This window comes from Lepidochelys kempii, chromosome 8 (assembly GCF_965140265.1).
Source record: "Lepidochelys kempii isolate rLepKem1 chromosome 8, rLepKem1.hap2, whole genome shotgun sequence".
In the NCBI taxonomy this organism is placed as follows: domain Eukaryota; kingdom Metazoa; phylum Chordata; order Testudines; family Cheloniidae; genus Lepidochelys; species Lepidochelys kempii.
The window spans coordinates 108,102,185-108,123,541 of record NC_133263.1 but is presented as its reverse complement, the minus strand read 5'-3'; positions in this window follow the sequence as shown (position 1 = coordinate 108,123,541).

Below are 21,357 nucleotides of genomic sequence, written 5' to 3'. Positions count from 1 at the left end.
CCCACCCCTGCGAACCCCGGCCCGGCCCCCGCCCCTGACCTCCTCCCACACTGCCCTGTCCCCCCCCCCGCCCCTGCGAACCCCGCCCCCGGCCCGGCCCCGCCCCCACACTGTGACCTCCCCCACACCGCCCTGTCCCCCCCACGCACCGCCCTGACCGCCCCCCGCCCCCTCCCCTGCGAACCCCGCCCCCGCGAACCCCGGCTAGGCCCCCGCCCCCGGCCCGGCCCGGCCCCCACACTGTGGCCTCCCCCACACCGCCCTGTCCCCCCCACGCACCGCCCTGACCGCCCCCCACCCCTGCGAACCCCGGCCCGGTCCCGCCCCCACACTGTGACCTCCCCCACACCGCCCTGTCCCCCCCACGCACCGCCCTGACCGCCCCCCGCCCCTGCGAACCCCGGCCCGGCCCCCGCCCCTGACCTCCTCCCACACCGCCCTGTCCCCCCCTGCCCGGCCCCCGCCCCCCGCCCCGCCCCCGCCACTCCCTGCCGCAGGGCGGCCCCCGCGTGCTCAGGCAGCGCCCCTCACCGCCCGGGGCAGCGGGTCCCTCGCCCCTGCCCGGCTGTGCCAGGGCTGGGCAGAGCGGGGGCCCGGCCTGTCCGCCCCGGGGCCCGGCCTGTCCGCCCGGGAGGGCTGCGAGGGGCCCGGACGCGGCTGTTGGGACCCCTGAGCACAGCACAGGGGGACGGGGGTCTGCTTCTTCGTGCCGGGGCGGGGGCTGCTCTGGGGGCCCCAGGCCAGAGGAAGCAGGACGCCTCCAACCCGACCCATCCAGTCCCTGTCAGACAGAGCCCAGCGCTGCCCAGGGGCTCCCGCCCACCCCCCGCTGCCCAGCGCTGCCCAGGGGCTCCCCCCAGGGAACCCCCTTCCTAGTCCCTGCCCCTGCTCCCCTCCTTCCCCCTGATCCCCAGTCCTGTGAGTGGGGGTCGCTGCTGGATTCCCGTGCGCCTTCCCCTTCCTCTTCCTCCTGCGCCCTTCACATCGCTGTGTCCAGGAGCCACTGTGTCCCCCCGGGCATCGCCCTGACCCCCCCGGGCATCGCCCTGACCTCCTCCCACACCGCCCTGTCCTCCTCCCACACCACCCTGTCCCCCCCATGCACCACCCTGACCCCCCGGGCATCGCCCTGACCTCCCCCCACACCGCCCTGACCTCCCCCCACACTGCCCTGTCCCCCCCGGGCATCGCCCTGACCTCCCCCCACACCGCCCTGTCCCCCCCACGCACCGCCCTGTCCCCCCAGGCACAGCCCTGTCCCCCCCGCGCACTGTGGCTGACCTAATGGGACAGCTGCATCCCTACCCCTTGGCCGGGCTTATGGCTCATTAGGTCAGTTCTTGCTCTTGTCACTTATTGAGCCAGCGCCTGAAGCCTGCTGGGCAGTTTACAGAGTGAGCCTCGGCCTAGCCCCTGCCTGCAGGGCTCGCAGGCTCTTTTCCGCAGGCGTGAATGACACGTTGGGGGTTCTTAGTCATCACCCTTGTCTCTACCTTTCCAGGACACAGCACTGAGAGCTGGCTGTCAGCTCCAGCCAGGCTGTGCTCCCTGCACCCAGAGCCCCACCGCCGGTCTCTGCAGCCCCCTCCCCTCCAGATCCCTACACAACACCCACAGCTGCCCCACCCAGCACCTGCTGCTGCTCTGCTGATTTCTCTTTCTGCATGAGCTCAGCTGTGCCGATATCTGACTGAAGAGCCGGATCCTGTGGGTGCTGCGCTGATGCGATGTCCTGAGGTTGGGGGTTCCACGACCACTACTCCCAAGAGGAGAAGGCGGGTGGTGGTGGTCGGGGACTCTCTCCTCCGGGGGACTGAGTCATCTATCTGCCGCCCTGACCGGGAAAACCGAGAAGTCTGCTGCTTGCCGGGGGCTAAGATTCGCGATGTGACGGAGAGACTGCCGAGACTCATCAAGCCCTCGGATCGCTACCCCTTCCTGCTTCTCCACGTGGGCACCAATGATACTGCCAAGAATGACCTTGAGCGGATCACTGCGGACTACGTGGCTCTGGGAAGAAGGATAAAGGAGTTGGAGGCGCAAGTGGTGTTCTCGTCCATCCTCCCCGTGGAAGGAAAAGGCCTGGGTAGGGACCGTCAAATCGTGGAAGTCAACGAATGGCTACGCAGGTGGTGTCGGAGAGAAGGCTTTGGATTCTTCGACCATGGGATGGTGTTCCATGAAGGAGGAGTGCTGGGCAGAGACGGGCTCCATCTTACGAAGAGAGGGAAGAGCATCTTTGCCAGCAGGCTGGCTAACCTAGTGAGGAGGGCTTTAAACTAGGTTCACCGGGGGAAGGAGACCAAAGCCCTGAGGTAAGTGGGAAAGCGGGATACCGGGAGGAAGCACAGGCAGGAATGTCTGTGAGGGGAAGGCTCCTGCCTCATACTGGGAATGAGGGGCAATCAACAGGTTATCTCAAGTGCTTATATACAAATGCACAAAGCCTTGGAAACAAGCAGGGAGAACTGGAGGTCCGGGTGATGTCAAGGAACTATGACGTGATCGGAATAACAGAGACTTGGTGGGATAACTCACATGACTGGAGTACTGTCATGGATGGTTATAAACTGTTCAGGAAGGACAGGCAGGGCAGAAAAGGTGGGGGAGTAGCACTGTATGTAAGGGAGCAGTATGACTGCTCAGAGCTCCGGTACGAAACTGTAGAAAAACCTGAGTGTCTCTGGATTAAGTTTAGAAGTGTGAGCAACAAGAGTGATGTAGAAGTGGGAGTCTGCTATAGACCACCGGACCAGGGGGATGAGCTAGATGAGGCTTTCTTCCGGCAGCTCACGGAAGCTACTAGATCGCATGCCCTGATTCTCATGGGTGACTTTAATTTTCCTGATATCTGCTGGGAGAGCAATACAGCGGTGCATAGACAATCCAGGAAGTTTTTGGAAAGCGTAGGGGACAATTTCCTGGCGCAAGTGCTAGAGGAGCCAACTAGGGGGGGCGCTTTTCTTGACCTGCTGCTCACAAACCGGGTAGAATTAGTGGGGGAAGCAAAAGTGGATGGGAATCTGGGAGGCAGTGACCATGAGTTGGTTGAGTTCAGGATCCTGACGCAGGGAAGAAAGGTAAGCAACAGGATACGGACCCTGGACTTCAGGAAAGCAGACTTCGACTACCTCAGGGAACGGATGGCCAGGATCCCCTGGGGGACTAACTTGAAGGGGAAAGGAATCCCTGTTGAGGTTACAGGGACAAACCATCCCAATGAGTCGAAAGAATAGTAAATATGGCAGGCGACCAGCTTGGCTTAATGGTGAAATCCTAGCGGATCTTAAACATAAAAAAGAAGCTTACAAGAAGTGGAAGGTTGGACATATGACCAGGGAAGAGTATAAAAATATTGCTCGGGCATGTAGGAATGATATCAGGAGGCCAAATCGCACCTGGAGCTGCAGCTAGCAAGAGATGTCAAGAGTAACAAGAAGGGTTTCTTCAGGTATGTTGGCAACAAGAAGAAAGCCAAGGAAAGTGTGGGCCCCTTACTGAATGAGGGAGGCAACCTAGTGACAGAGGATGTGGAAAAAGCTAATGTACTCAATGCTTTTTTTGCCTCTGTCTTCACGAACAAGGTCAGCTCCCAGACTGCTGCGCTGGGCATCACAAAATGGGGAAGAGATGGCCAGCCCTCTGTGGAGAAAGAGGTGGTTAGGGACTATTTAGAAAAGCTGGACGTGCACAAGTCCATGGGGCCGGATGAGTTGCATCCGAGAGTGCTGAAGGAATTGGCGGCTGTGATTGCAGAGCCATTGGCCATTATCTTTGAAAACTCGTGGCGAACGGGGGAAGTCCCGGATGACTGGAAAAAGGCTAATGTAGTGCCCATCTTTAAAAAAGGGAAGAAGGAGGATCCTGGGAACTACAGGCCAGTCAGCCTCACCTCAGTCCCTGGAAAAATCATGGAGCAGGTCCTCAACGAATCAATCCTGAAGCACTTGCATGAGAGGAAAGTGATCAGGAACAGCCAGCATGGATTCACTAAGGGAAGGTCATGCCTGACTAATCTAATCGCCTTTTATGATGAGATTACTGGTTCTGTGGATGAAGGGAAAGCAGTGGATGTATTGTTTCTTGACTTTAGCAAAGCTTTTGACACGGTCTCCCACAGTATTCTTGTCAGCAAGTTAAGGAAGTATGGGCTGGATGAATGCACTATAAGGTGGGTAGAAAGTTGGCTAGATTGTCGGGCTCAACGGGTAGTGATCAATGGCTCCATGTCTAGTTGGCAGCCGGTATCAAGTGGAGTGCCCCAAGGGTCGGTCCTGGGGCCGGTTTTGTTCAGTATCTTCATAAATGATCTGGAGGATGGTGTGGATTGCACTCTCAGCAAATTTGCGGATGATACTAAACTGGGAGGAGTGGTAGATACGCTGGAGGGGAGGGATAGGATACAGAAGGACCTAGACAAATTGGAGGATTGGGCCAAAAGAAATCTGATGAGGTTCAATAAGGATAAGTGCAGGGTCCTGCACTTAGGACGGAAGAATCCAATGCACCGCTACAGACTAGGGACCGAATGGCTCGGCAGCAGTTCTGCGGAAAAGGACCTAGGGGTGACAGTGGACGAGAAGCTGGATATGAGTCAGCAGTGTGCCCTTGTTGCCAAGAAGGCCAATGGCATTTTGGGATGTATAAGTAGGGGCATAGCGAGCAGATCGAGGGACGTGATCGTTCCCCTCTATTCGACATTGGTGAGGCCTCATCTGGAGTACTGTGTCCAGTTTTGGGCCCCACACTACAAGAAGGATGTGGATAAATTGGAGAGAGTCCAGTGAAGGGCAACAAAAATGATTAGGGGTCTAGAACACATGAGTTATGAGGAGAGGCTGAGGGAGCTGGGATTGTTTAGCCTGCAGAAGAGAAGAATGAGGGGGGATTTGATAGCTGCTTTCAACTACCTGAAAGGGGGTTCCAAAGAGGATGGCTCTAGACTGTTCTCAATGGTAGCAGATGACAGAACGAGGAGTAATGGTCTCAAGTTGCAGTGGGGGAGGTTTAGATTGGATATTAGGAAAAACTTTTTCACTAAGAGGGTGGTGAAACACTGGAATGCGTTACCTAGGGAGGTGGTAGAATCTCCTTCCTTAGAGGATTTTAAGGTCAGGCTTGACAAAGCCCTGGCTGGGATGATTTAACTGGGAATTGGTCCTGCTTCGAGCAGGGGTTGGACTAGATGACCTTCTGGGGTCCCTTCCAACCCTGATATTCTATGATTCTATGATTCTATGGTGGGGACAGGCAGCCCAGACTTGCCTACCTTTATGATGCAATACAGGCATGGTACAGTATTAGTGTGGTGTGTTTTGGTTGGTTGTTTTTGTCTCTGCTGCTGCCTGATTGGTTACTTCTGGTTTCACGTGGCATCCGGTTGACCAGTCAGTCCATAACTCTGGTGTTCGCATCTTCTGCTGTATGGATTCTGCTGTATTGTTCTGTCTTGCCTGGGGCCTGGCTGCCGGCCCATCCCGGCCAGGGGGCTGGGCTAAAGGCAGCCAATTGCCCTGTCTCAAGGGGCCAGGGCCCTCGCTTTTTACTGACTTACCGTGCTAACCCTCTGTTGATCAGCTCTCAGCTGCTAGGGGCTGTCTGCGTAAGGGTTAATATTTGTGTGTCTCTCCTTCAGGCTGCGTTTCACATGTGGCTGTCCGGCTGCAAGAGTGTAGCTTTGTCTGGTGGTGGACGAACCTGCATAGCACTGTGTGTTCCAGCATTTTTGTTCCATGATTGTGTAATGAATGACCCTATTGCAAACGCAGGCATCAGGGGGCTGAATGACGTTGCTGTGGGACCCTTCTCTCCGAAGTCCCGGAGTGTTCTGAGAGAACTTCAGCAAGGTGGTACTGTAGCCACCAGCCCAGGGAATTGGATGACCTCCTGTATTTAGATTTTCAAAAAGCCTTTGTCCAAGTCCCTCACAAGAGACTCTTAAAGAAACTAAGAGGCCATGGGCAAAAGGTAGGATAGTGCCACAGATCACAGTCTGCCAAAGGGACAGGAAACAGGAGGAATAAATGATCAGTTTTCAGCCTGGCAGAAGGCTGACGTGAGGCTGTAGACTAGGACCAATGTTGTTACCGCCTCAGTGCTTAGCCAATGTTTGGGGCTTTTGGGATGGTTTCTATGAGGAGGAGCTACTGATGATGTAATCTGGTATTTCTTTGATGCAGTCCTGTTTATACATGTGAGCCGAATCAGGATGAGCTCCACCCTGACCTCTGGTGATGAGGTGTGGCAAGTTGTGGAAAAGAACTTCAGGGGCTGATCTCATTTGCATAGGCACACCCACCCCGCCTAGAATGAGGGCATAGCTGCCCAAATGGTCACTTCGGCTGCCATGGGATCCCCAGTGTCTCTGTTATTGGGGCAGGAAGAATAAATGGTTATTACCCTGATTATGGGAATCAAGGACAGTGGAACTGTACTTGGCCTTTTGTTATGATGGAGGGACTCGCCATCAACTAAGTAGCACTTGCTAGGCAAGGGACATGGGTTCTAAAACTCTGTGAATTGAGAGAGAGGCTGGAGACAGGTATTAGTACCTGGTGGTGTGGGTGCCTTTGTGAGGGCCTGAAACATCAATTGCACCTCTGTCTCTCCCCACCATGGAATGTCAGAGCTAATTGTGGGTCTATTAAGAGTCTAGCTTTAGGTACTGTGCTGAATTCACTTTGGCCTCATGGTACACCAGCACTAAGTAAGGCTCCCACTACTACAAGCTGAAATCACTAAAGAGCTAAAATCACTGAGCACTGTCAAGTAGTGGGGAGCCTGAAGATCTAGAGTGCAGCAGAGCGTTCGTGGATGGGCTGGTGGAGAAGTTCACAGGAAGGTGGGAGCTGCTTGTGTGACGTGGAGCAGAGTGGATCAGAGTGAAGCCCTGCAGAGCAGTCAGCTTCAGGTCACATAAGGTGCCCCTTACCTCTCCCCTTCCCCCCCCCCAGCACATTTTTACCCAAACTGGGGAGTAACACTCTGCAGATGAGCTTTTGAACTCTGGGGCTGGACTTTTGGGGTTGTTGGACCTTTTTGGACTTTGGGTGATTTTTTGGATTGCTGGACTCAAGAGACGTTTGGGTTGTGGGACTCAAGAACCCGAGGGAAAGGACATGGCCCAATTTGCTGGGGTGGGTCTTTGCTCATGGTTTGGTCGATGAACCCTAGTTGTGGTGGTTTCCCAATTTAATGCTGATGTCGTTTACCTCATGTTATTAAAGAGTCTCTGCTACACCGAGACACTGTGCTTGCGAGAGGAGTATTGCCTCTTTGAGGCGCCCAGGGGTTTGTGTAAGATTTTTCCCAGGTCACTGGGTGGGGGCTCGAGCCAGTTTTGCATTTGCTTTGATGAGCGGGAACCCCTGTGTACTGAACCCGGCCCTTGCTGCTATCAACTTGGCTTGGCAGAAAGGTTACATACACAAGGAATGTCCATAAAGTCTGATTTCCCCTGAACACAGCAGGCTAAATAGGAGACAGTTTTCTTCCTTACAATTCCAAGCCTCTTTCCAGTCAGCACTCTGCCCAAAAAGTTCTCTTTTTAGGCTCCCTCTCTCTCTCTCTCTCTCTCTCTCAAGTCCAGGATACATGTACATTTTTTGCTGTCCTTGGCTTTCTGCTTCTTTCTCTGGCTGCTTCAACTCGCACAGATACCCACACAGCTGCAATGAAATCCGCCTCCGGCCCCTGTGTTTGCATCCAGTCTAGTCTTTGGGCTCTGGTTTCACCTCCCACCAAACAAAGTCATTTAGTTGTTCCCTGATTTAGCTTGAATGGAAGGCAGCTAGCATGCCCAGTGGGGTTTGTGACTGCTCACAGATCAAAGACACAGTGCGGGGAGCCACCCAGCTACAAGCAGAACCACATTAATTAACAACCTGGAAAACAGGCTGAGCAAGTGGCTAAATTTGCCAATGACATAAAATAATTTAGTAAACGCTGAAAGGAACTTCAAAAGAACCAAATTCAGACAGGTGAACAGGTAACACGCTGGCAGCCAGGAATCGGTGTTGAGAAATGCAGCGTCTTATAACATGAGAACAAGGGGATAATTAAATTGAAAGATAACAAAACTAATCTGTCATAAATGGAAGCCAGGGGACACTGCTAGTCCTCACTATATGTATTCTAGATAAGAATCAGAAGCTAGGCATTATAGAAAATTGACAAAATAAGCAAAAGGCCACAAGGTGAAATCCATACCCAGCGGAGTTCAGGAAGTATGTGTAACCCTTCTGCCAGGTGGAGCGAGCAACAACCAGGGCCAGGTTCCATATGTAGGGGTTTCTTTCCATTGATGCAACACAGAACCAGCTCAAGCCCCTACCCAGTAACCTGGGACAATTACACACCACCCCAGGCGCCTCTGAGAGCCAATACTGCCCCTCTCGCAAGCACAGAGTCTGAGTGTAGAAAATAAATTTTTAATAAGAGGAGGGCAATAACGCTGAGTTAATTTGGGGAAAACCCTGCAAACAGGGTTCATAAACATAAACCATGAGTAAAAACCCACACCCAAGTAGGTTGGGCAGTGCCCTTTTCCCCTCAGGTTCTTAAGTCCAGCAACCCAAATGTCCCTTTCACTTGCCCGTTCCTTCTCTGCACTCCTTCAGGACCGTTGCTGTCCTTGGTCAGTGCAGACCCAGAGCTCAAAGATGCATATGCAGAGTCCACCTCCCACCCTGGGTGGGAGGACAAAGAGGCATCTTGCTCACTCCTCTGGCCGCTTGCTGGCCACCTGCTCACTGCTGTCACCGGGCCCCTTCACCAGCTGCCCTGCTGGCTGCTCATCACACCTCTCTGCCGCCTCCCTGCTGGTCACTCATTCACCAGCTGACTGTCAGTCACTGTCTGCCTCTCTGCTGTGACCTCTGCACATCATTCTCTCCGTGATTTCAGCTCTCTTGCAGGCTGGACAGAAACTCACTCCTACCACAACTGATTTCAGCTCTGACTGAGCAACTAAAATAACAAAAGAGGCTCCTAATGAAGCCTATTTAGCTCTATTCTTTGAACAGTAGGAAAGAACAGGTTAAGCCAGTCTAGAGAGAATCCCTGGAGGAGTTGTACAGCCTCCTGACCAGAACTCCTATCCCCACCCCTCTTACTTTCACAGGGCTCTGGCATTTGAGCCCCTGGCTTAACCAGGCTCTTTCAACTGAGGGCGCCCCCCTCATTTGGGACAGGTTAAGCAAGTCCTGCTTTCCTGTATTCCTACAATAATTACAACATTGGTAACCATATTTCACTACCCCTGCATTCAGTACTAAGGTCATTTGTACCTGTCAAGGATGATTCTCCACTCTGGCACTTCTAGTGCAGAAGGTGGGGACCCACAAGAGTTCTAAAAATTAATACTGGTCACTTCAGGCTTGTATTAAACTCCCAAGGTTACAACTTCTCTCTCTGACCTTGCATGGGTAGATGCTGCCACCACCCAAATGCAAAACCCCTTGGAACCCAGGAAGGCGCACTTGGGAATTCCTTCCTGTGGGGTACTCTCAAGCCCTTTCACCCCCCTCCAAGGAGGAGCTCAGAAAGGAGAACAAAGAAATCAGCTGTTGCCACCAACTAGGTGCACAAACCTCTTAAGATACAAATCCAAATCCTGTTCTTAAAGGTAAATTTTATTTAAAACAAAAGAAAGAAAATACATCTGAAAACTCAGGCTATTGCTAGATTTTTAAAAGAGCAATTCCAAAAATTAAGCACCCAAAATAGTTTTCTGGGGGTTCAGTGTAAAGGTTACAAGCAACAAAAACATCTGGGGTTAACACAGAGGAATCCACAAGCCATAAGAAATAAACAAAATAAGCCTAATCATGTCTTTCTACACATTTTCTGATCTACTTACATATCTAGGTTTCCAAATAAGAAATTTCTAGGTATGAATCTGATTATTTTCGTACCTGGCCTTTAGCTTCTCACAGCATAACTGCTGCCCTGTTCCCCTCTTCCCGGAGAACAACAGCAGCCCCACAAAGCAGGAGTCTTGTTTCAATTTTTAAAAGTTCTAGCCATCCCATTGGCTCTTCTGGTCAGTGACAGTGCCGGAGGGGGCTCAGGGCTAGGACAGGGGGCTGGGGTGTGGGAGGGGGTGCGGACTCCAGCCGGGGGTGCAGGCTCTGGGGTGAGGCTGGGGATGAGAGGTTTGGGGTGCGAGAGGGGGCTCAAGGCAGGGTATGGGCTCTGGGAGGGAGTTCTTGGCCAAAGGGAGTTGTGGAGCCAGCGCTCGGGGAAGGGGCAGCATGCAGAGGAGCCTTCCTGGCTGCCCCTGGGCCTAGGAGCCAGAAGGACACGCCAGCTGCTTCCCAGGAGCCGCACAGAGATGGGCAGGGAACCTGCCAGCCCCACTGTCTGGACTTTTAATGGCCCGATCAGCACCAGGGTCTCTTTTCAACCGGGCATTCTGGTCAAAAACTGGACACCTGGCAACCCTAGCATCAATATTGGCAATTTTCCCATTTCCATCCAGCAAGGTCATGGGTCTGTTCCTCATCACAGGGTGGAACTGGCCCTTTAAGAGCCCCAGATGGGCTACAAGAGAAGGCAGCTGATCCCTTGGGGCACAGCAGCCAGGAGAGCGGACCAGGGGCTCTCCCTCCCTGGGAATAGAGACCGACCAGGCGAGCTGGGGCAGCAGGAAGTCCCCTGGGAGGAGAGGCCCTGGGAACCTACTAGGGGAGGGTTTCCCGGACACAGCCTGTTTTGAGCCCCCGGCCTCTGTCTGGCCAGATTTGTCAAATAACAGGCAAGGTCCTGGACTTTGGCGGAGCAGATGCTGCAGCTGAGAAAGTGCCCCGATTGGTCTGCTTCCTGATTGGTTTCTCCCTGTATCCATATCTGATTGGTCCCTCACAGCTGCCAGATCCCTCCCACCCAACCAGGCCCCAGCTCCCAGCCCTGGGGAGGGTGGTCCCACAGGGAGGTGTTGATGGATCGGCTGGCACTGGGTCTGTGGCGGCCACAACGACAGGGTGCAACGCTGCCCCCCGTCCAGTGAGTATCCTCACCGCAGTACCCCTCCAGCACTCCCCAGTACCCCCCCGGTACACACGCACCCCTCCAGCACACCCTCAATACCCCCCGGTACACACGAACCCCTCCAGCACTCCCCAATACCCCCCGGTACACACGCACCCCTCCAGCACTCCCCAATACCCCCCCGTGCACACGCACCCCTCCAGCACACCCTCAATACCCCCCGGTACACACGCACCCCTCCAGCACACCCTCAATACCCCCCGGTACACACGAACCCCTCCAGCACACCCTCAATACCCCCCGGTACACACGCACCCCTCCAGCACTCCCCAATACCCCCCCGGTACACACGAACCCCTCCAGCACACCCTCAATACCCCCCCAGTACACACGCACCCCTCCAGCACTCCCCAGTACCCCCCGGTACACACGCACCCCTCCAGCACTCCCCAATACCCCCCCGGTACACACGAACCCCTCCAGCACACCCTCAATACCCCCCCAGTACACACGCACCCCTCCAGCACTCCCCAGTACCCCCCCAGTACACACGCACCCCTCCAGCACACCCTCAATACCCCCCGGTACACACGCACCCCTCCAGCACTCCCCAATACCCCCCCAGTACATGCATGCCCCCAACTGTACCCCCAGTACACACACCGCTCCAGCACACCCTCAATACCCCCCAGTACACACACACCCCTCCAGCACTCCCCAGTACCCCCCCAGTACACACGCACCCAACTGTACCCCAGTACACACGCACCCCTCCAGCACACCCTCAATACCCCCCGGTACACACACACCCCTCCAGCACCCCCCAATACCTCCCCAGTACATGCACGCCCCCAACTGTACCCCAGTACACACACCCCTCCAGCACTCCCCAATACCCCCCGGTACACACGCACCCCTCCAGCACCCCCCAATACCTCCCCAGTACACACGCACCCCTCCAGCACCCCCCAATACCCCCCCAGTACACACACCCCTCCAGCACTCCCCAATACCCCCCCAGTACACACGCACCCCTCCAGCACCCCCAACTGTACCCCCTCCTCCAGCTTCCCCCTCCAGGAAGTGTCCTCTTTTGGGGAACCTGAAGCATGGTAACCCTATGCTAGGGGAAAAGAGTCTCTGGGGAGAGAGCCCTGGAAGGTCACGCTCAGAGCAGGGGCGAATCCTGCAGCAGACATCGTGGTTGAGACACACAATCCCCTGGGAACTGTAGCTGTGGGTGGGCGGAGGGGCTGCGCTCATGGAGCTTTCACCTGTGTCTGAAAACTAAAACCGTCTAGAAATGGGGCTGGGTGTGGCAGTGAGTCGCTCCTGGGCTGGTCTCAAGCCAGCTCCTTTCCTTCCTCCTAATGTATTAAACGTGTGGAAGCAGGGTCTGCCGAATGCTTCCCTGACAGCTAGCTGGGAGGGGAAGAGACTCTGGGTTTGCTCCTGCTCTGTTTACATATTCGTCATTTACAGCTGTGTCAAAGGATCAACTTTGGCTGGTGTTGGGTACAGTGACAAATGAAGCGCGGGTCGGGGGAGCTCGCTTTTATGGGCAGCCAGCCAGTTAGATATAAAGTCCCTCTTGGTGGCTGTTCTCTGCTTGTTTTACCTGTAAAGGGTTAAAAAGAAGTCTCCCTGCATAGGTAAAAGAAAGGGAGCGGGCAGGGACCATGTCTTTACATTACAGCGACATAAAGCAGGGAATAACCACTGCTAGGAGAAGCCGAAGAAATGCAGACAAGCAGCCACCTGCTGCTGATTCCCACTGAGGCCTCCCCGTGGTGAGAGGTGCAAGGCTAAGGCTCTCCCCATCACAGCCAACATGGGAGGCTTGACGGGGAGAGCTGGCGATTGGGGTGCATGAAACACTGGCCCTGGGAGGAGAGATCCAGGAGGGCAGGGGACAGAGCGACAGACAGGGGCCCCATATCAGAGACCTTTTCCTCAGACTCTTGGAACCATCAGAGATGCTTTATCAGGGAGTGGAGGAAACGCTGTGCCCGGCCCCAGGGAAAGGAGAGGGACAGTCCTGGGCTATGGAGCCGCCTGCTGCCACGTCCGAATGGGCCCAGAGATCCGCAGCACAGCACGCAGCACTGGCCTGGGCAGGCCGCGCCCTCGACACAGAGCGCAGGACTCTGACCCCGCGGCTCTGACCGCGCTATGCTTTGGCCAGTTTGCCGTGAACTGACGCAGTCTCTGTGCAGCTCTGGTATCCTTGTGGGTGTGAATGTATGTGCTGGAGCTGGATTAAGGCACAGGCACAATGGCTCCATGCCCTCGGCCCGGCACCGGGAGTCATGTGACCATGAAAGAATGTCAGCTTTGAGTTAAACTGGATTGCTTCTGGCCCTTATGCCTGTGAAGAAAAACTTGAGAATGTGCCCCAAGTGTAACCAATGCAGCAACGTCTGCCTGAATCTGCAGAGAGCCTGACCCCATTGTTTGGAAAAGGGAACTGTTCTGAGTGAGACCGACACAGTGATGCTTCCTGTATCTGCAGAGAGCCTGATCCCATTGCTTGGAGAGCAGCTATTTACTCTGCAACTCACTGGGGTTTTATGTAAAACCCACTGTTGGGGCAGGGGGGAGGCTCATTGTCACCCCATCATAGCTCAGCAGGGCTCCCCAGGATCCTGTGTTTGGGTGGGTGGGAGCAGTGTCCTCCCTCCTGCTGGACAGGCCCAGCCCGCGTAAAGCCAGGGAGCAGTGCAGAGGGGGGTGGGTGCCAGCTGAGCAAATGGCCCTTGTATGGATGGCTCCTTCCAGTAACACCCCAAGCACGGCAGATCCATGGCAAAGGGGCGGGGCCTCGGGAGGTGCTGGAACTGGGGGTGCTGCAGCACTCCCTGACTTACAGCTGTTTCCGTTATGTCCAGGGTTCATTGTTTGGTTCAGTGGTTCTCGGCACCCTCACAATACAAATTGTTCCAGCCCCTCTGGCCCCTGCAGGGGCTGGGCACTGTGGCAGGCTGCTGCACTTACTGCAGGATGGGATTAGCTGCGCATGGTCAATACCCCGTCCTGCTTTGCGCCTTCTCGCAGTCTGCAGCTCCTCTCTTGCTCCAGGGGCGGCTGCTGCTGCTTCTTCAAGGCTCAGGCCCCCTGGCCTGGTCAGTCCCCCACTCCCAGACTGTAAGCTCTTTGGGGCAGGAACCAGGATTTTCTGTGCAGCTCTGTCGGTGGTCACCTAAGCAGACCAGCAAATATGGGCTGCTCCTGGCCTGCTTTCCCCCAAGTCAGGGGAGAGGTTGTTTAGAGTCTGCTCACAGATTCCTAGATTATAAAGCCAGAAGAGACCTTTGTGATTATCTAGGCTGACCTCCTGTACAGCCATTCCCAGTCTGCATTTGTCCAGTTTCCAGCCTTTGGATCGTGTTAGACCTTCCTCTGCTAGATGCTCTGTTGCCCAGGTGGGTATTTACAGGCTGATCAGGTCACCCCTTAATCGTCTCTTTGTGAAACTCCACCAGTTGAACTCCTGGAGTCTCTCACTAGAATAAGGCAGATTTTCCAACCCTTTCATCATTCTCATGGCGATTTTCTGACCCCTCTCCAATTTATCCACATCCTCCATGAATTGTGGGCACCAGAACAGACACACCAGTGACAAATCCAGAGGTAAAACAACCTCTCTGCTCCTATCTGAGATGCCCTTGTTTATGCCTCCCAGAATCCCTTTAGCTTTTTCGGACACAGCGTCGCGCTGGGAGCTCATGTTCAGCTGATTTTCCACCGTGACCCTATTTATTTTTCAGAATCTCGGCTTCCCAGGATAGAGTCCCACAGCCTGTAGGTTTGGCCTGCATTCTTTGTTCCTAGCTGCTTGACTTTACATTTAGCCATGTAACCCCTCACCTGGTATTGGCCGCTGTCGGCAGACGGGAGACTGAGCTAGAGGGACCCCTGCTCTGACCCAGTGTGGCCATTCTGATGTTCTTACGTGTTGGCGGCAGCAACAAGGGCTGGTTTCAATCTCTAGGGGTTTCTCTTAAAACTACAAGAGAAAATTGGGTCAAGCCCCCACCAGAAACTTGGGAAAACTAAATACCTCTGGGCCTGTCTCTAACAGACCACTTGTACTAAAGGGAACGCAAACAATGAATCCCCCCGCCTCCCATAGAAGCCCTAGGGTCAGCGGCTTGGGGGAAGGCGGGCCTTCGGGGAGCAGGCCCTCAGTAACAGAGTGAGGAGTTCTCCAGAGCCCAGGCATGGAGTGAAGAGCCTGCAGAGAACTGACTCTGGGAAGGATAGAGTTTTTGCTCCTTTGAGTTGGGACACTATTACCCTGGAAGGGGCGGACTAAGTTGTGACTTAGCTACTACACCACGCCTGGCCACAAAGGCCACCCTAGGGGAGAGCAAACACCTTCACACCCCTACATCCAAGACAGGTGCATTTTAACCCAGCATTGCCAACAGTGATCCCACAGGCACAGTAGATACCACCCGAGCAAATGAGCTCTTCTCACAAGGACCCTTCCTCTGGTTCACCACTAGTCAGTGCAGAGGGCTCCCTTGCTCGAGAACCCCAACCACTGACTTACAGTCATATTAAAACTCAGTGTTTGCTTGCCCCCTGCTTTCCAACTGATCCAAACTGCTCTGGGTCAGTGACCTGTCCTGGTCGCTATTTATTACCCTGCCATTTTGGGGGTCAGCTGCAAACCTTGAATGATGATTTTATGTTTTCATCCAGGTCATTTAAAAAAATGTCAACTAGCCCAGGGCCAAGAACTGGTCCCTGCAGGATTCCCCTGGATGCACACCCGCTTGATGATGGTTGCACATTTACAATTACTTTGAGACCTATCCGTTAGCCAGTTTTTAATCCATTGAATGTGTGCCACGTTTATTTTGTATCTTACTCAAAATGTCTTGTGATACCAAGTCAAACACCTTACAGCAGTCCAAGGATATTACATCAACACTGTTACCTGCATCCACCAAATACGTAATCTTATCAAATAAAGACGTCAAGTCAGTTCAAAAGGCAGGCCTGGGAACTTAAATCCATAACTCTCCTAGACACCAAAAACCATGGACTTAACAGGGACCCTGGTTTTATGGTTCATTACGACGATTTGTAACAATCCACAGCTGCCTGCTACACTTAAAAGCCAGGTTCAAAGCCTTTATGCAGAACCTTCTAACCCCAGTTACCACCTTCCTTTCAAGTGATTGCCTCTCACCTGTGTCACCCCTTCTGCTTAACAGTCTGTCCCAGCCTGCATTCAGCTCAGACACTCTGCATCCTTCCCCAGACCCGAGGAATTGCTCTGTGTAGCGCAATAGCTTCTCCCTTCCTTCTACCAACAGAAGCCAGTCCAATAAAAAATATGATCTCACCCACCTTGTCTCTCTCATAGCCTGGGACAGCCACAGCAACACTGCAGACATCAAGTCAGTTTGACGAGATCTAGTTTCCAAAACCCATCCATTCCCCTCCCTTAATTCTTTATTCCGTTTGATGAGGATGACCGTTGTATTCAAATGTTTGGTGCGCACCCCTTGGCAGAAAGACTAAGGAGGCAGAGTCTGGCCTTAGGACCAAAGCCCCCTGTCTTGGCGGTACTTACCAGCCCAAAAGCTTGGAAGACCAAGATATCTGGAAGCCACTACGGCTGCAGGAGTTGCCAGAGGGCAGAGCTGAATTGGATTGGTGACTGGCTGACACTTTCTCTGCAGTGGATTTAGTTCTGGGTTTTCTCCCCTAGCCTTTGCTCAGCCAGGAGCTAGCTCCAGGCAGCAGTACCAGATGCAATGGCTCATTTGTGGATATTGGTTTTCAGCCCAATGAGTATCACTGGGCATAACCCGCACCATTCAGTGTTGGGTTTTGTCGATGAGCACCTGAACTCTGGGGCCAGGGGCATGCCGTACAGGCCTGGCCTGACCTCAGAATCTCTATTAAGCGACTCTGTATCAGCCATTCCATTATTTTGCTTTGGGATCAACATCCGGCTGGGAGACCAATAATCACCTGGGTCACCCCATTGACCCTTCTTAAATATCGGCACAATGTGAGCTTTCTTCCAGTCATCTGGAACTTCCCCAGGGCTCCACAACTTACTGTGAATCAACCGTCCAGCAAGCTCCTCGCCCAGGCCGTGTTGGACAAATCTCAGATTCCAGTTCCCTGGCCCTTCTGATTTAACCGTGTCCCACTGTTTAACATCCTCCTGAGACACCAGTGGACTGGGAAGAGCCATGATCATCATCAGATGACAGAATTACCTCATCTGTCCCCCCAGTACAGAACAGCAATCACTGTTGAACACCTCTGCCCTTCTGCATCAAGTAGGGTTGCCAATTTTCTGATCACAGAAGACCGAACACCCTTGTCCCTCCCCTTCCCTGAGGCCTGGCCCCTTCCCTAAGGCCCCATCCCCGCTCACGCCATCCCCCCTCCCTCTGTCACTTGCTCTCCCCCACCCTCACTCACTTTTACTGGGCTGGGACAGGGGATTGGGGTGCAGGAGGGGGTGTGGGCTCTGGGATGGGGCCAGAAATGAGGGGGTTCAGGTTGTGGAAGGAGGCTCCAGGCTGGGGCAGGGGGTTCGGGTATGAGAGGGGCTCTGAGCTAGTGCTGAGAGGTTCAGAGTCCTAAAGAGCTTGTAGCTGAGTTCTGCACATATTGGCGGCTTGCTGCTGGTTTGCCATGCCGAGAGTGACTTGGCTTTTGTCCCACTGGCCAGGGGGTTAGAGCTGTTACCCTGAGGATCCAGATTCCCAGGCCAGAAAAGTCCACTGTGATCAACTAGTCTGACCTCCTGTGTAACACAGGCCGAAACCTGTGTCACGGAGTGTGGGGGAGTCCAGGCCCTGCACCCCTCTTCCTGGGATTCACTGAGACTCTCAGCCAGCCAGTAAAACAGAAGGTTTATTGGACAACAGGAACACAGTCCAAAACAGAGCTTGTGGGTACCCCCAGGACCCCTCAGTCAAGTCCTTCTGGGGGAGCAGGGAGCTTAGACCCCAGGCCTGGGGTTCCCTGTGTTCCTCCACCCAGCCCCAAACTGAAACTAAACCCCCCCCAGCAGGCTCCCTCCTGCAGCCTCCGTCCACATTCTGGGGCAGAGGTGTTACCTCCCCCTCCTGGCTCAGGTGACAGGCTCTCAGGTCTCCCATCCCCAGGGCACATTCCCAGGTCAACACTCCCCGCTCCCTGCTGCGTCACATCCTCACATCTCTCCCCCCTTCGAGACTGAACTGAGCGGGGTCACGCTGACCAGTGACCTGGGGAAGTTCGGGCCCCCTCTCCGGGACAGCGCGTCCGCTATCAGGTTGGCACTTCCCTTCACGTGGACCACGTCCATGTCGTAATCCTGCAGGGGCAGGCTCCACCTCAGGAGCTTGGTGTTGGCTCCTTTCATCTGGTGCAGCCAGGTCAGGGGAGAGTGGTCGGTGTACACGGTGAAGTGCCGCCCAAAGAGATAGGGCTCTAGTTTCTTGAGGGCCCACACCATGGCCAGGCACTCCTTCTCGATGGCCGCGTAGTGTTGCTCCCGGGGTAGCAACTTCTTGCTCAGGTACACGATGGGGTGTCTCTCCCCCTTTTCATCCTCCTGCCTTAACACCGCACCCAGCCCCGTGTCTGAGGCGTCGGTGAACACCATAAAGGGCTTGTCAAAGTCTGGGTTTGCCAGAACTGGGCCACTGACCAGAGCCTCCTTCAGCGCCCGGAAAGCCTCCTGGCACTGCTCGGTCCAGACCACCTTGTCTGGCTTCCCCTTCTTGCATAGCTCAGTGATGGGGGTGGCTATGGCGCTAAAGTGGGGCACAAATCTTCGGTAGTATCCTGCCATCCCAATAAAGGCTTGGACCTGCTTTTTGGTGTGGGGAGCGGGCCAGTCTCTGATCACCTCCACCTTAGCTGGTTCTGGCTTTAGGTGGCCACTCCCCACCCGATGGCCCAGGTAAAATACTTCAGCCATCCCCACCTTGCACTTCTCCGCTTTTACAGTCAGCCCAGCCCCCTGGAGTCGGTCCAGCACTTATAGAATCATAGAATCATAGAATATCAGGGTTGGAAGGGACCCCAGAAGGTCATCTAGTCCAACCCCCTGCTCAAAGCAGGACCAATTCCCAGTTAAATCATCCCAGCCAGGGCTTTGTCAAGCCTGACCTTAAAAACCTCTAAGGAAGGAGATTCTACCACCTCCCTAGGTAACTTGTCTAACCTGGGACTCGTGGTCCTCCCAGGTCTGGCTAAAGACACAGATGTCATCAATATACGCCACGGCAAAACTCTCCATCCCCCTCAGGAGCTGGTCCACCAGGCGCTGGAAGGTGGCCGGCGCTCCCTTGAGGCCGAAAGGCAGGGTCAGGAACTCAGAGCCCCAGCGAGGTGATAAAGGCCGATTTCAGCCGGGCATCTGCATCCAGCGGCACTTGCCAGTAGCCCTTTGTAAGGTCCATGGTGGTAAGGTACCGAGCTCCTTCCAGCTTGTCTAGGAGCTCGTCCGGCCTGGGCATGGGGTAGGCATCAGATACAGTGATGGCATTGAGCTTCCGATAGTCCACACAGAACCGGACCGACCCGTCCTTTTTGGGGACCAGCACCACCGGCGAGGCCCAAGGGCTGGCCGATGGTTGGATCACCCCCAAAGCCAGCATGTCCCGGACCTCTCTTTCCAGGTCCTGAGCAGTTTTCCCTGTGACTCGGAAGGGGGAGCATCTTATCGGCGGGTGCGACCCAGTCTGCACCCGGTGGACAGTCAGATTAGTGCGTCCAGGCTGGTTGGAAAACAGCTGTCGGTACGGATGCAGCACCCCCCTGACCTCAGCTTGCTGGGCAGGGGTTAGCTGATCCGAGAGGGGAATTGTTTCCAGGGGGGAACCAGCTCTGGTTCCGGGGAATAGATCTACTAAAGGGTCATCTCCCTGCTCCTTCCGCTGTCCACACACGGCCAACACCACATTCCCCCTGGCATAATATGGCTTCATCATATTCACATGGTACACCCGGCGGTGGTGTGCCCGGTTTGACAGCTCCACCACATAGTTTACCTCATTGAGCTGCTTGACGACCTTGAAAGGGCCCTCCCAGGCGGCCTGTAGTTTGTTCTTTCTCACTGGGATGAGAACCATCACCTGATCCCCGGTGGCGTAGGCACGGGCCCGTGCCGTGCGGTCATACCAGACCTTCTGCTTCCTCTGGGCTCTGGCCAGATTCTCCCTGGCCAGGCCCATGAGTTCCGCCAGTCTCTCTCGGAAGATCAGGACATACTCCACCACTGACTCTCCATCGGGAGTGGCCTTCCCCTCCCACTCGTCTCTCATCAGGTCCAGGGGGCCCCTCACCCTCCTGTCATATAACAGTTCGAAAGGCGAAAATCCGGTCGACTCCTGGGGCACCTCCCTGTACGCGAACAGCAGGTGCGGTAAGTACTTGTCCCAATCCTGCGGGTGCTGGTTCATAAAGGTTTTCAGCATCATCTTTAGCGTCCCGTTAAACCTCTCCACCAGCCCATTGGACTGGGGGTGATAAGCTGAGGCCCAGTCGTGCCGGACCCCACATTTCTCCCACAAGGACCGGAGCAGGGCCGACATGAAGTTGGAGCCTTGGTCTGTCAAGACTTCCTTGGGGAACCCCACTCGGCTGAAAATGGTCAGGAGCGCATCGGCCACGGTGTCGGCTTCAATGGAAGCTAAGGGCACTGCCTCGGGGTAGCGGGTGGCAAAATCTACCACCCCCAGAATGTATTTCTTCCCCGACTGGGTCGTCTTGCTGAGAGGCCCCACGATGTCCATGGCCACCTTCTGGAAAGGCTCCTCTATGATGGGCAAAGGTCCCAAAGCCGCTTTCCCCTTGTCCTGGGCCTTCCCCACCCTCTGACAGGGGTCACAGGATCGGCAATACTGCCGGACCGTGGTAAAGACCCCGGGCCAGTAAAAGTTCTGTAGCAACCTCTGCCGGGTGCTCTGGATTCCCTGGTGCCCTGCGAGGGGGATGTCATGGGCCAGGGACAGGAGCCTGCGGCGATACTTCTGGGGGACCACCAGCTGCCTCCTGACCCCACAGGACTCCACTTCCCTTGTGGGAGCCCATTCTCGGTACAGGAACCCCTTCTCCCACAGGAACCTCTCCTGGCAGCCTCTCCTCATGGTCCGTCCCACACTGAGGTCGGCCAGGTCCCTGAGCTTCCGCAAAGAGGGATCTTTCCTCAACTCGGCCTGGAACTCAGCAGCTGGGGAAGGGACGGGGCCCGGTTCCCTCTCGCTGGCCAGGTCTGAGGCCTCCGCCTCTCTGAGCCGTGCCCCTCAGTGCTCCCTCCCCACCAGGGTAGGGTCCTGCGCCTCCGGTGTGGTACCCTCCCCAAGGTCAGGGGGCAGTGCCCCTCGCCGGCTCTGGCTA